Consider the following 15473-nt stretch of genomic DNA (forward strand, 5'->3'; position numbering starts at 1 on the left):
GGAATGTAAATTGGTACAACCACTATGGAAAACAGTATGGAGGTACCTCATAAAACTAAATAGAGAACTACCATTTGACCAAGCAATCCCACTCTTGGGCATATATCCCCACCATGCACCCCATATGTTCACTGCAGCACTATTCATGATAGCCAAGACATGGAAACAACCTAAAAGTCCATCTACAGATGAATGTATTAAGAAGATATGGTATATATACACAATGGAATACTCCTCAGCCATAAAAAGAACAAAATAATGCCATTTGCAGAAACATGGGTGGAACTAGAGACTCATACTAAGTAAGACAGAGGGAGAAAGACAAATACCATATGATATCACTTAATATCTGGAATCTAATCTTTGGCACAAATCAACCTTTCCACAGAAAAGAAAATTATGGACATGGAGAACATACTTGTGGTTGTCAAGAGGAGGTGGGAGGGAGTGGGATGGACTGGAAATTTGGGGTTAATAGATGCAATAGTTTGGAATGGATTAGCAATGAGATCCGGCTGTGTAGCACTGAGACCTATATCTAGTCATTTATGATGGAGCATGATAATGTGAGAAAAAAGAATATATACATGTATGTGTAACTGGGTTACCTTGTACAGTAGAAAATTGGCAGAACACTGTAAGCTAGCTATAATGGAAAAAAATAAAAATCATTATTTTTTTTAAAAAAGGTGTTCCCATCATGGCATAGCAGAAACAAATTCAACTAGGAACCATGAGGTTGCAGGTTTGATCCCTGGCCTTGCTTAGTGGGTTAAGGATCTGGCATTGCCATGAGCTGTGATGTAGGTCAGATGCAGCTCAGATCCTGAGTTGCTGTGGCTGTGGTGTAGGCTGGCAGCTGTGGCTCTGATTTGACCCCTAACCTGGGAACCTCCATATGCTACATGTGTGGCCCTAAAAAGCAAAGTAAATAAATAAATAAATAAATAAATAAATAAATAAATAAATAAAATTTAAAAAGGAATAAAGAATGACAGCATACTTCTTAATGGATATAATGCAAGTCAGAGACAGTATATCAGCATCTACTAGTACCAAAAGAAAAGAATGATCATTCTAGAACCCTAGAATACTCAGAAATACCTTTCATAAATGAAGGTGAAATAAAATCCTTTTCAAACATACAAAAGCTGAATGTATTCATTACAAGCAGGTCTGCTTTGTAAGAGATGTTAAAGGAAGTCCTTCAGGCAGAATAAAAATCATGCTAGATGTAATCTAGTGCACAAAAAGGAATGAACAGCACCGAGCACTGGAACTGGTAATTGTATGGGTAAAAAAAGATAAAGATTTTTATTCTTTTTCTTTCTTTTTTTTGGGGGGGGGGTGTTGAGCATTTACTGTTTGGCAGGGACTCTGCTAGTTGTTTTGCATACATAACTCATATCCTTACATTGACCCTAGGGTGGAAATTACTATCTAGGTTTTACTGCGGAGGAAACTTAGACATGATGAGCTCAGGCCACACAACCTAGTTATGCAGGATACGGCTGGTAGCCAAGAATGATTCCCAAACACATTGTAAGCCTTTGATAAACAGATGTCATTGAAAATGTGATGAAGGTCACTGCAAAAATCAAGCCTGCAAGGTGACTATAGAGTCTGAAAGCCTCCAAGGCAACCCTTGAGTTAAAAAAAAAAATCTGTTTTTTATATAACATTTCCCAGGGAAGTAAGAGTATGTATGAAAGTAACTCTTGGTTTTAGGAAAAGGTGATTGGCTAAGCACACACTGTGCTATATAGCTTCAGACACACCAGACACAGTGGGAGTCTATCAGTGGACCAGAAACTAGGAGAAATAATGTCAAGATTAGGTAACTACAATAAAAAATTTCTGTTCTAGTGACCAATGGAGAAATCTGTGGTGATGCGGGGGAACACACAACCAAGAACCCTCAGCATTTGAGGAAAATCAATGTTTTGAAAGAGAGAATAGATAAAACAAATAAGTAAAAGAACCTACATGTAAGGAAACAGTAAATAAAGCATTTAGAACAGGATTTTAGAATAATTGGATTTAATAACCTAATGAGATCAAGGAAGGAACTGCATTGTAAACAAGAAAAGTCTCTAAAAAAAGAACAGGTTGTTATGAACAAGAATAATTAGCAATCTTGGAAAGAGAAGTAACTCCTAATTCATAGGAAAGAAAAATTGTTTAGGTGTCTGTGGGTAGCGTTTTTCAGTTTTCCAATGGGAAAATATTTTTTTCTAGCACCTATAGCCAACCTGATGGAAAAACTGAAAACTATAAAGTAAAAACTACAAAGTTTTAAACAGAACCAAATAGCTAATGAGGCTCTTACATAGGCTGCCTTGTTAACTTTCTATCCAGTGTGCAAAAAAAAAAAAAATTTCAATTGATTTTTCTAAGCACATAGTGTTCTCTTTAATAGCTGACATGAAATATGGCAAGAGAGACAATAAGTCTGGCCAATGGTGTCATGGGCCCACAGAGCTGAACTGACCATTTAGCAGCAATGGATGGGAGTAAAATGTTGTGTGAAGTAGTTCCACGCTCTCCTTGACCCTCTTATTATGGTGGGCCATGAAAATTAATGCCTGGGAAGGAACAAGAAAATGAAAGATTTCCTAGAATTTTAATGAGCCCTCAAATGAAGGCTTTTGGGGTTATTTCCTAACTCAAAATTAGGGAGAAAGGAAACAAACACCACAGTGAAAAAAACCTAAAGATTCAGGTTAAATAGTTGGAATTAAAAGTGGTGAGACACAAGACAGTCAAGCTTTTGGATTTCTATTGGCTGCAAGGCCACAATTTTCTTTCATTTGAGCTAAACAAACATAACCCAGAATTCAGGGATATGAAGCCACTTGTGTGATCATGGTCATGGGATAACCCTAGAGTGTGCTGGTGGCAACTTTACCACACTGGTGCATAAGTAGGTCTATGCAGTCCAATCTGCAATACTCCTGCACACTGACATGGCCCAAAGCCTCCAAAGATTATAGGACTTCACTTCCAACTTGCTGTCCATGAAATGTGACTATGATAAAGTTTCAACAGCTTGCTAAAAGATGATCCAAAAATTTCAAAAAAGCACTTCTTATTTAAGTCAGATTGGTCAATGGTTTATCAAAATAAAACAAATTATTTTGAAGAACTACTGGTTGGTCCTTTTAGCAATCTATAAGCAAGCCTTACCTCTATAGTCTTGATATTAAAATGTTGTCATGCATGCATAATGGTAATAATACTCTATTATGGATAATAGGAGTAAGAAATAACCAAGCAGAGATGGGAAAAATCACTTTTTCCATCTGTATCTGCAAAATACTGGTCCTTATAAAATGCTCAAAGGAAAAGAGTTTTGTAAACCAATAATTTGGGAGCAGAACTATATAATTTAAGTTCTTATTGGAGATGCATAATTCACATTTGAATATTAAAGGCTCTGAGAAGGTCTACAGTAATGAAATTTGTGGACTTTGTTAAAACCAGTTATTTCTGAAACTAACTATTCATATATCTCTTTGTCCATCCATCCGTCTGTCCATCCGTCCGTCCGTCTATCCATTCATCTATCTATACAAACAATGATTACGTCTCATGGTTCCATAGAGCATAATTTGGAAATCATGGTACACTAGACACACTTTCACTGCTTATTCTTATCTCTGTGGAGCTTTCCTCAATACCCAAGCTGGAATGACCCATAAGTCCTCTGTGGTCCCATGGAAATTACCACAGACCACTTAGAGGATGCATAAAGAGATTAAACAAAAGTTTGATAAATATAGTTGATGACTCTAATAGCTAATAGTATACGTGTATTGCCTCAAACTATACACTCCTCCAGGCATGAGGCATTTTCTTATTTATTTTAATATTCTCACCACATAATAGACTGTTAAATATTTGTACAATCATTTGGCTATATCATCTCTTACCATTGTTTTTCCCTTGTTTTTCTCCTTCATTCTTTGATGGCTAATTTCCTCTGCAGGGTTCCTATTTCCTGCTTCCCCATGATTTCGGCTCACATTTTGATTTAGACTAGATCCACTTTGGCTCTGACTCTATACTATACTATACTATATTTTGATATCTAGAGTACACCACTCTTTGATTATAAAGACTGGTTCAAATTATAAAGAAAAATATGGTCTAACCCAATCAATGTTTTGACACCTCTTTAATCAGCTGTCAACTCTTGGTTTAATCAACTGGGCCAGGTCATGCATAATGAAGGGCTGATCCTCTCCATGAGTGAGAAGGATAGTTTGGGTGAAGAGAAACCATGCATGGCTTGAGAGCTGAGAAGTCTACCCCACCCCACCACCACACATGTCTACGCATACTTGCTATAGAGACTCCATGAGTATCAACATGGATCCATTTAGTCTCTTCAGGTTTATACCCCGCACTTCTCAGAAAGAAGTGAAATAGTGAAGCATTGTCATACTTTAAAGACAACAGCCAGATAAGTTGAGAGAAGGGGGAGTCCCTGGTAGCCATCAAATGAAATGATTCCCCATTGAATGATCAAAAGTAATCTCAGTACCAAAACATATTGTTTAATATATACATTTGATTTGTTCAATATCCACCCCAGTGGCTTAAGATGAGTAGACAAAAGGGTTTCAGCTAAAACAATGCTTTCCCCTCCAAACCTATCATTCTCTGAGTAGTCTGTCTCAAACAGCACACAGTTCTAGAGCCTAAAAATTACCCCCATAATCATAGTTGGTTTTGAGCACTTTTAAAGCATATATGTTGGTTAAAACACATTCTGTTTTTTCTTTAATACTGATCCCTCTTTGCCACTAACAGAATTAAAAAAAAAAAACAGTCTATTTTTTTTTAAATGATGGAATTTTTATTTTCTTAATGTTAGAAGAATCGGAACTAATTCAGCAGTCCCAACCATCAGTTCCCAAACCCTAATTTTAAAGCTGGTCATGGGGATCTAGAAACTGTTTTCATTGTTTTAAAAAGACAAACAAAAAAATCAACATTTTTCCCTAATAAAACTCAGGATCTGGCTAACACGTCAGTTTTCTTTGCTTTAGCCTTAAACATTATTTGCTCAATGATAATACCGACAGTTTTACATTCATCAGAGGAGCTAATCGGTCCTTAAAACCACGGAGGTCCAATTTTTCTTTCCTCCTACATTCTTGCTTCATTCCCCAGAGAAAATATCTGCTAAGGGTGGCTCTCCTGCAAAAGGCCATGGAGAGAGCTTCCATTCTTCCTTCCATCCTCTTACTTATTTCTCTCCACAGAAAGAGGGAGGGAGATCTGCTTGCTGAGGTTGGTGAGAGTCTGACATTCTCTGTTAGGCGGGGTTAGTCGAGGTGAGTTGAGCAGTCCAGCAGTCCTTCTGTCTAGGCTTCCCTGAGAGTCACTAGTTACTAGCGGTTACTAAGGATGGCCCAGCCATACCCAGTTCCCAGATATAGGGGTGAGCATCCCAGTCACATTTTCCAAGATGAATAAAGGGACACCTGTAATGTTCACTCAACTCAGTACTTCAAATTTACTAAAGTCAGCCAAAATGTGGAGAAGGAAAGTGACATGTAGTAGGATTTAACTACTAGCCTCCCTCAACTTCTGCCAATAGCTCCAATTTATATCATTGGGGGAGGGAGAAGTAACACTTAATAAATGGAGTTTGGATTGGGAATTTGGGGTTAATAAAAGCAAACTATTGCCTTTGGAATGGATAAGCAATGAGATCCTGCTGTATAGCACTGAGAACTGTGTCTAGTCACTTATGATGGAACATGATAATGTGAGAAAAAGGAATGTATACATGTATGTGTAACTGGGACACAATGCTGTACAGTAGAAAACTGACAGAACACTGTAAACCAGCTGTAATGGGAAAAATAAAAATCATTATAAAGAAATGGAGTTTGATAGACAGTGTTTTAAAAACAATATATCCACTTGGGAAGAGGGGTCTTAAAGGGTGGTTTTTGTTGACAAAAGTTTAGAAAACACTGATCCAGTCTAATTCTTTCAATTCTCAAACCAGAAAGTTGAGATCCAGAGCCCTTATGTCAAGGTAAGTCATATTTTCAGTGAACAGCAGAGCCAGATCTGGAACCCAGATATCTTGGCCACACTCTATGAAGTCTCTTTCTGCCCCACCACCTTGTCTCAAATCCAGCTGGTGAACTGGGTCAGGAGGATCTTGGGAACATAAGATTATTTGAACTAATGATTCTGATCACAGCCTACAAGAAAAATTGGGGAACCAGACTCCTGAACACAGTGGTTTTTAACCTTGCCTGTATATGTCATCCACCTGGGGAACTTTTAAAAAAATCCCAATGTCCAGGTAACATCCCAAACCAATTAAATGGGGACACGGGAGGTGGGACACAGGCACCACTAGTTTTCAAAGCTCCCCAGGAGATTCCAATGTGCCGCCCAGTAGAGAAGCACTGCCCTTACATTTTCCTCAGTAAAGACAGATGCAAAGGTTTTGATTAAGAATTACTTTAACCTCAGCCAGCCAAAGGGCAATTAGGAAGCACTTAAAATTAACTAGGCTCCTACGATCATGATGCCTTGTGTATAGAGATAATCAATAAATATTTGTTGCTGCAGGAAGACGTGATGCTTAAACGTCAGCTTTGACTTAAATAAACCAGCAAAAATACTAGTTACTCTTTATTGAAATTTTAAGAGAATTTGGATTGGTGAGGCAGACTGGAGCCTGTTCTCTTGAACACAACCTTTGTGGAGAACAAAAAACCTCACTCACTCAGTGGGAGCTCTGAATTTGTTCCTGGAATCTACAAAGACCAGACAGGAACTAAATTTGGGTGATTCTCTCTCCCTTTCTGTTCTTCAAATGGTCCCTTTTTAAAACAGAGAAGACATTTTAGCTAACTGCCCCCCTTAATCCCAAAGAAAGGGATGACGGATTCAATGTTTCTCCCCGTAAGAGTGGTCATGGCGAGCAGATGAAAGCTGATACCAAGAAAGATTTGGGTGAAGAGGAACAGTCATTTTCTGTCTTCTCTGGGATTGAGGTCACAGATAGGTTGGGAAAGAACCCTGAACTGGGGACCAGAAAGTCAAAACTTTCATTTTTTCTTTGCTGTGACATAGCTATGTGATCTTAGAAGTAAAAATCTCTCTGACATCAGTTCTCTCACTTGCAAAATGGTGATACCTCTTTATTTTCCAGTTGTGTGTGATAATAAAACTAAGTAGAAAAATGGGAATGTTGTGTGAGAAGTGTAATATTTTCTAAAGATGTAACCTGTCTGGACCTTGGAAAAGTTGATATTCAAAAAATACTATTCAAGAAAAAAAGTTACATATCCATTCACGGAACAAAAGTGAATGAGGAATGACTGGTGTTGGGTGCTGCTCTAGTAACTGGAGATGCAAGGGTGATTTAGTGAGGCATGCTCCCTGACTCAGTTGTTTACTGTACTAAGAAGTAAAAGAGGGAATTCCTGCTGTGGTGCAGCAATAACGAAGCCAGCCAGTATCCATGAGGATGCAGGTGCAATCCCTGGTCTTGCTCCATGGGTTAAGGATCTGGTGTTGCCAAGAGTTGTGGTGTAGGTTGCAGACATGGCTTGGATTCCACGTTGCTGTGGCTGTGGCCTAGGCTGGCAGCTGCAGCTCCAATTTGACCCCTAGCCTGGGAACTTTCATATGCCACAGGTGCAGTGCTAAAAATAACTAACTAACTAAATAAATAAATAAAATAAAGGCAATTACATAGAGCAGTCAGCCTTCTCTGAGTTATCCTGTAGCAACAACCCCAGATCTCAAGCGGCTAAAAAATCAGAAATGCTTTTTTTGGTTTTTTTTCATTTATGTTATATGTCGGTTGTGACTTTGCCCACACGTCTTTTTATCCTGAGATCCAGGCTGAAAGCAAAGATTTTATATGGGATATGCTGTTCCCATGACCACTAAAAAGGAGTTAAGCTGCTGCAGACACTCCAAGGCTTGTAAAGCTTCCGTCAGACAGGTGGTACATTGTATGCCTTTCCACTGGCTATACAGCAAGTCAACAGCCAAGCTTGCCATCAGTGGGGCAGGCAAAGGTACTCTCCACAAGCCCCTGCAAGTTACACAGCAGCAGGCAGGGATGTATAATCCTTATGCAGAAGCAGTAAAGAACTCCCCCAGGCAGCACGGCAGTATCAAGATCGTATATAAAGCTGAGGTCAGGAAAGTTTAGGGTATCATGAGAAACCAGAGGAAGGCCATCTAACTCCGATAGACTCGGGAGTTCTAGGAAGGCTATCCAGAATGAGTAGGAATTAGCCAAGTAAATAAAGTCGAAGGAGGGGGAGATATTTGAGGCAAGGGAAAAAAATCCATGTTCACAGGGGTCCTGGGCAGGGAGAAATGTGGCATATTTGTCTTCTGGAGCATGGAATTGAAGTTGGGATAAAAATGAAAGTCACAGGCTCTGAGGCCTTATATGTAGGATGCCCACAGGATTTATTTTCTACCATATCTTTCCAATGGAACCACGTTTGAGAGTAAAATGAGACACTGCTAATAAATACACTGGAACAACAGGCATGAATCAGGACTATCTCAGGCAAACCAGAGAGAGGGTCATCTGACTAATAAGCCGTGTTATAGCTTAGACTTTATCCTACAGACGAAACTTTGAAGGGTTTTAAGCAAGGAAAAGGCAGGAAGCTCATTTTGACTATAACATGGAGGATGGATCAGTAGGGGATGAACAGAACCAAGGAGACCACAGATGCTACTAACAACTCAGGTAAGAGAAGATGGAAGGATGGACACAGGCATACACCCATACACCCATGCATGCACACACTTACAGACACAAATGTTTTTGTTATATACAAAACATACATATAGAATATCTATATGTATATCTATGTCTATGTCTATGTCTATATCTATATCTATAATGGGCTCTTGTCTGACAAATTAAACATTCATGGACTATGAAAGTCCCATAAAGTTATGTGTTTGTTTCCAGAGTCATCAGGACAAAAGGAGAGACTGACATCATCAGATCATAATATATAGGGTAACATATGTAATATACAGTCTAAGGAATATTTTGGTCACTATGGGAATCCTTCCAGTCACTAAGCATGTGAGAAAACACATGAGTCTTGGTTTCAAGAGACTGGCTTCCTCTGAGGATTTCTAAGGTAAAGTGTGGTTACTATGCACAACCAGCAGAAATACCACCGTGTTTTGTGTCCATGACAGTTCAGAATTGGGGTGGGTTCCAACTGGTGGATTGGTAGCACTATTGCTTCATGTCTGAGATCTGCTGGGTGTTTATTCTGAAAGCCCTAAAGTAAAAGGGTCAGCATTATTGTCTGGGCCCTTTTAGCTATAGCATATTTAAGATGGACACACTTGCTTCTCTGTGGTTCAAGGTAACCACACAAGATTGGGGAAGATTGGTTTGTGAGGTAGCATTGCCTTCTGGGTGGGAACCTGAAGGTAAGTGGAATTTCTAAATGAGCAGCTCTAAACCCTAACAGTGGGTAGAACAGAGCACAAAGAATGATTCAAAGGTTCTAGGAGGCCCCACCACCACCACCTAGATGACGTCATTCCTTTCCTGTCTGGTTTGGCTTCCTTTCTCTCTCTCTCTCTCTCTGTGTGTGTGTGTGTGTGTGTTTGCTTGATTTGTTCTAGCATCCATATACAGAGGTCTTTGAAATAAAAGTACAGCAAGAATATCCATCCACGCCAAGTTCTAACTGATCACAGAAACCACATTTTTTCAGAATCCTATTGCCATCAAACACAACACCATACATGGATGCCTTCCTTTTCTTATTCTTCAGTTTTGTAGTTCTGTCTGACATGCCCACAATACTATACTATGCAACTCTCTCCCTCTGCCATTCTGCCCCTTCTTTTCCTCCCATGGTCTTCCCAGTCAGCTTTGTAGCTGTTACAATCCCGTGGAGCTTCCTGGTCCACATTTTTAGGCCCCTTCTCTTCTTGCTACCAGCAGCTCCACTGCTAACCCTCTTGCTCCTTTTCCTTTTCTATTAGCCAGTCATATATAGTTCTCAAAATATTTCAAAGCAAATGCTTTTGAATAATAATGATAGCTCCCACTTTCTGACAGCTTAAAATGTGACAGAATGAGCAATGAGCTCTTTGGTCAGAATGCTTGTTCCATCTTCCCCACAGTCAATGAGGTGAGTGCTTTTACTAGCTTTGTTCTATAGAATTGGAAACTGAAGTACAGAGCCATAAAGTGTAGAACCTGATAGCTAAAGTACCAATCTCAGTGCCTGACATAGAGTAGATGTATGAATTAGAATTGTGTATGGATGCAACTATCAGGAAGTAAAAAACAACTCCAATGTTTTAAATAGAGGTACACTTTCTCATACTGCAAAAATCCAGAGGTAGTCATTGCCCTGATTGGTTTAGCAACAAAAAAAAAAAAAAATGCAAATTTTGATGTCTTCCAAGATGGCTGCACAGTTCCAGTGACACATTTACCTTCAGTATAGGAAGGAAAGGGACCTCCTTCTTTTTTTTTTTTTTTTTTGTCTTTTTTTTGCTATTTCTTTGGGCCGCTCCCACAGCATATGGAGGTTCCCAGGCTAGGGGTCTAATTGGAGCTGTAGCCACCGGCCTACGCCAGAGCCACAGCAACGCGGGATCCGAGCCGCGTCTGCGACCTACACCACAGCTCACGGCAACGCCGGATCATCAACCCACTGAGCAAGGGCAGGGACCGAACCCGCAACCTCATGGTTCCTAGTCGGATTCGTTGACCACTGCTCCACGACGGGAACTCCGGGACCTCCTTCTTAAGAGTCTTTGTCTTTGAGGGAAGTGAGCTATCCCCTACTCCTACCCCCCACCCTCTTCCCTCAGCCACTACTACCACCAGCAAATTTCCCTTACTTCTCATTGGCAAGAACTGGGCATTGTTTCCTGCCACCATAAATCATTTACTGCCCGGTGGTAAGGAGTTTTCCAGGACTGATTCAGATCAATAATAATTTGTTCCTTGGAGTTGGGGTAAGAACTATACTCTGTGAGCTTAAGGTATCTCTCTTCAGTAACTGAATGAACCAGGATTATGATGCAGGGAAGAGGGGATGGAGATGGCTACTGGGGAGGCAGTTTATAGCATCTGCCAACCCAATGGCTATTAGTTCCCAATCCCTTCAGAATGGAGAGGAATTAATTCATTCCATGTATACTTTCCATGTGAATTTTCACTATGGCAGCTGGAAGGACAGCATAAAGTGGGTCTGAATCCTGGGTATGGCCAATCAAATTTTTGGAAAACGGCTTACAACTTGCATTTTTTTTTTTTTTTTTTTTGGCTTTTTGCCTTTTCTAGGGCCGCTTCCACGGCATATGGAGATTCCCGGGCTAGGGGTCGAATTGGAGCTGTAGCAGCCGGCCTACACCAGAGCCATAGCAACATGGGATCCGAGCTGCGTCTGCAACCTACACCACAGCTCACAGCAACGCCAGATCCTTAACCCACTGATCAAGGGCAGGGATCGAACCCGCAACCTCATGGTTCTTAGTCGGATACGTTAACCACTGTGCCACGACGGGAACTCCGCAACTTGCTTTTATTCTTCCAAATATCTGATAACATCTGATTCAAGAGGCACTAATCAATATATTTAAAGAACCCTAAACACTTTGTGGGATTCACTGCAAGCTGATTCTATGGTCATATGAAACACCCAGGACTAATTATATTCCCCCAGCTCATTTTGATCTCTGATTATCTGATATGTTTATTAAAGAACAACTGGCCATCTTGTCAGCCAATGGACTAGCCATTATTTTTGTGGGGTTTTTTACCCAAGAGCTATTTTCTTTTGTCCAGCAAAAAGATTCAGTTTTCTAGCCTCTTTTTGAGGCTTCCAGAAGGTAGATGTGAATCCTGGAGATACAGCAACCATCTTGCAACCATGAAGCAGCAAGCATGAAGAAGCCAATACTAAAGGGGGCAGAGCAGAAAACTAGAAGGATGCTGAAACACTGGTGACAACATATAGCTGATGAACAGGCCTGGACTGGCCACCCACAGAATTCCTAACACTACCTAACAGCTGAAAAAAACAATGTATATTAAAGCCCTGTTTCTGTTACCAGGAGCTTGATACAATCACAACTAAGGTCTCCAAATGCGTCGTAGTTAAAATAATCGCCACATGGGCAAGTGTGAGATTTCAGTATATTTGGGATAAAAAAAACCTTGTCCCTCATCCTAAAAAGTAATTTTCATTGAAAATCAGTGCCTCACCCATAGTGGAAGTGGTCAGCCCTAAATGACCTCTTGGGTTCATCTCTTCTTCATTCACCCTTTTTCCTTATTAAAGAGATCACTACTGAGAATCCCTTAGCCTAGTGTCTGACCTGTAGTAAACACTCAAAAAATATTATCAATTTGTAGGTTATTTAGGTTATTTTAGTTTCTGTTTCACTATCCTTACAATAATGGCACTATTATTCTGCTGAATGGTCATGGTTACAGAAGTGAGCTGAAACATTCAGTCATTTATTCCACAAACATTAATTGAGCATCCACTATGGGTCAAGAACTGTTGTAGATGCTGAGGGTATAGCAGCAAACATGGCAGAGAGGGACTATTCTCATCCTACTGGAGGCAGCCAGAGCATAAACTACAAATGTGTGAGCTAACTGGCTTGTGTCCCATGAGTGCTGCTGAGAAGCCAGAACAGGCCTTGGGATATAGAGGTGTGAGCAGACATTTATTTCAGTTCAAGGAAGGCCTCAGGGCAGAGGTTACATCTCTCTTGAATGACAAGAGAGTCCAAAGGGACGCAATGAATGCAGTAAATGGTCATTCTATTATATATTTACATAATTTTTGTCACTTAAGCCTCACAACAACTTTATTATAATATTCCCATTTTACAAATTGGGAAAATTTGGGTCTAGGAAGGTTAAGTAAATCATGTGAGATTACAAGGCAGAGGCAGCATTTAAATGGCTACTTAGCCTGAAATAAGACCTAGATTCCAATGCTCCTTAAGGGAGAGCCACTTAATTGGACATTTTCATGCTTCTACAAGTACAAGCATAAAAGAGAGAATCTCCTGGTTTTGGTGGACCTTTGTAAGGGTTGGGGCCAAGCTTTAGAAAAACTTGCCTGGCTGTCTGCTCACCTCTGGTCCCTGGTTATCTGATGAGTAGGATAGGGAGCTTGATGAGATTCCAAAACATCACCAAAACGGCCTGAATCTCCTGGTACTCTGGAAAGATCTGCCATCCATTCTAACCCAGTTGCCAATCTCAGCCTAATAGCACTTTTATCATATCAACCAGTGCAATAACTCTTGGGAGACTTAAAAGTCAGTCCTGCCTGATAAGCAGTTAATGAGAAAGAAATCTTGAGAAGGAAATCCTAGTATCACTGCACCCCCTTAAAACTCTTCATACAACACCCCCTTAAAACTCTTCATGCATCCCCTTAAAGATTCTTCATTCAACAAATATTTATTGAGCACCTACTGTAGGCCAAATACAGTGATGAAAAGAATCGCCAAGTTCTGTTTTCATCATGCTTTCATCCAGAAAAGGGAAAGAGACAAGAAATAAGAAATAAACAAGAGAAGCTTTGTAATAAAGTTCTGGGAGGAAAATGCAATTGGAAAATGAGAGAGATAGTGTTGGAGGGCTACATCAGAGAGGGTGACAGTGAGGAAGAGGATATGAGAACTGAGGCCTGAGGGTGGAGATGACAAGGAGGAATCAGCCTTGGGAAATTGACAAAGAGTGTTCCACAGTCCTGCCCAACCTCTGCTCAACCTGAGGAAAGAGAAGCCTGGCCACATTCAAGAGATATAAACACAGGCCAGCAGACCTGGAAAGTGAGTAGGGGTGGGAGCTGCGAGATGAAGTAGTAGATGTTGAACAGGTCCAGGTCATGGGGCATCATTGTTGCAGTGAAAAAGTGGAACTGCCTCCATCCATCAAGAAGCCATTGGGGAACACTCCCATAGGGTCCATTGTGCTTAGAGAGTTTGTACGGGGGGCTCCAGGCACACCCCAACTCAGAAGCTTTGGTGTCCCCTTCTGTTGCCATCTATGACTGATTCCTGCTAAGATAAATGGCATAGGAATGAAGCTCTCTGGAAGGCATGGGGCTCCATTTTCCTGCTCTGCATAGCCATCCATCACTGGGAGGTGACAGACACTCCAGGAGGATGGAATCCAAGTGAAAAATATCCCTGTATGTCTTTCTGCACGTCAGCATATATAAGTCAAGAAACAAGCCTTTTCTTCACCAGCCTGTCCCACAGCATCCTGAGCACCTCTGTGTGAGAGGGCATGGATTTTTCATGCTAAACTTATAGAATACATTGAAAACTGATGAAGCCAAGTCCTTGGTTCAGCCCCACAGAGTCATTTGTTGAGAATATCTTTGGGTAGAAAACGCCTTCTCAGGTTCTTTACCTCTTATCAGAAGTTGTCCTGATGAACTCTCAAGAACCCAGAAAGGTCAGATATTTTAGTCTAAGCCCATCTCTAATTAATAGCAGTATTTATGTTTAAGTAGATCAATAACCAAGTTCAACCTCAAGGTATACCATGAGCTATTATAATATCACTGCAATATGAAGGGTGCTGCAATATGTGGGTCAGACAAGCCACTTATATTGAACACAGCAGTGCAGACAAGAAGTCTTTTCTTTTCTCTAATGCACATTTATTTTGATGTTAAAAATGAGAAGGCCAGAGGAGAGATGGGATTAAGATGGTGGAATAGAAGGACTGGAGCTCAATTTCTCTCCTAAAAACAACAAAATTCACAACTGAAGACTGAGCACTCTTCACCCAATTAGACAAGAAACCTTAAAAAAGATACCCTACTCCAGAAGAAAAACAGGAGGCCACATCAAGAGGTAGGAGGGATGATTTTGCAATATAAACAACCCCATACCTCCTGGGTGGGAAGCTCCACAGACTGGAAACTAACTGGTTCACAGAGACTCACCTACAGGAGTGAGAGTTCTGAGCCCCACATCAAACTCTCACTTGCAGGGATCTGGAAATGGGAGAAAGAGCCCCTGGAGCATCTGGCATTGAAAGCCAGTGGGGCTGTGCACAGGAGCTCCACGGGACTAGGGGAAATGGAGACCCCATTCTTAAAAGGTGCACACAGACTTTCACGTGCACTGGGCCCCAGGGCAAAGCAAAGTCTCCATGGGAATCTGGGTCAAACTTGATTGCAATTCTTGGAAGACATCCTGGGAAAACAGGGGTGAATGTGGCTTGTTGTCAGGGAAGGACATTGAAGGCAAAGCTCTCTGGAATATTCAGCAGCTGCCTGTCTCTGGAGGTGGCCATTTTGGGAAAAATCTGGCCCCACCCATCAGTCAGCTGCTGAGAAGCCCCAGGGCAAACAACAATCCAGATGGGATCACAGCTCCATCCCTCAGTAAACAGGCTACCTAAAGACCCCTCAGGCACACAGCTGCCT

The sequence above is a fragment of the Sus scrofa genome, chromosome 13 (assembly GCF_054392235.1).
Source record: "Sus scrofa isolate SSC_HxYL_T2T_F1_AM1 chromosome 13, Sscrofa_HxYL_maternal_Yorkshire_Landrace_v2.0, whole genome shotgun sequence".
In the NCBI taxonomy this organism is placed as follows: Eukaryota; Metazoa; Chordata; class Mammalia; order Artiodactyla; family Suidae; genus Sus; species Sus scrofa.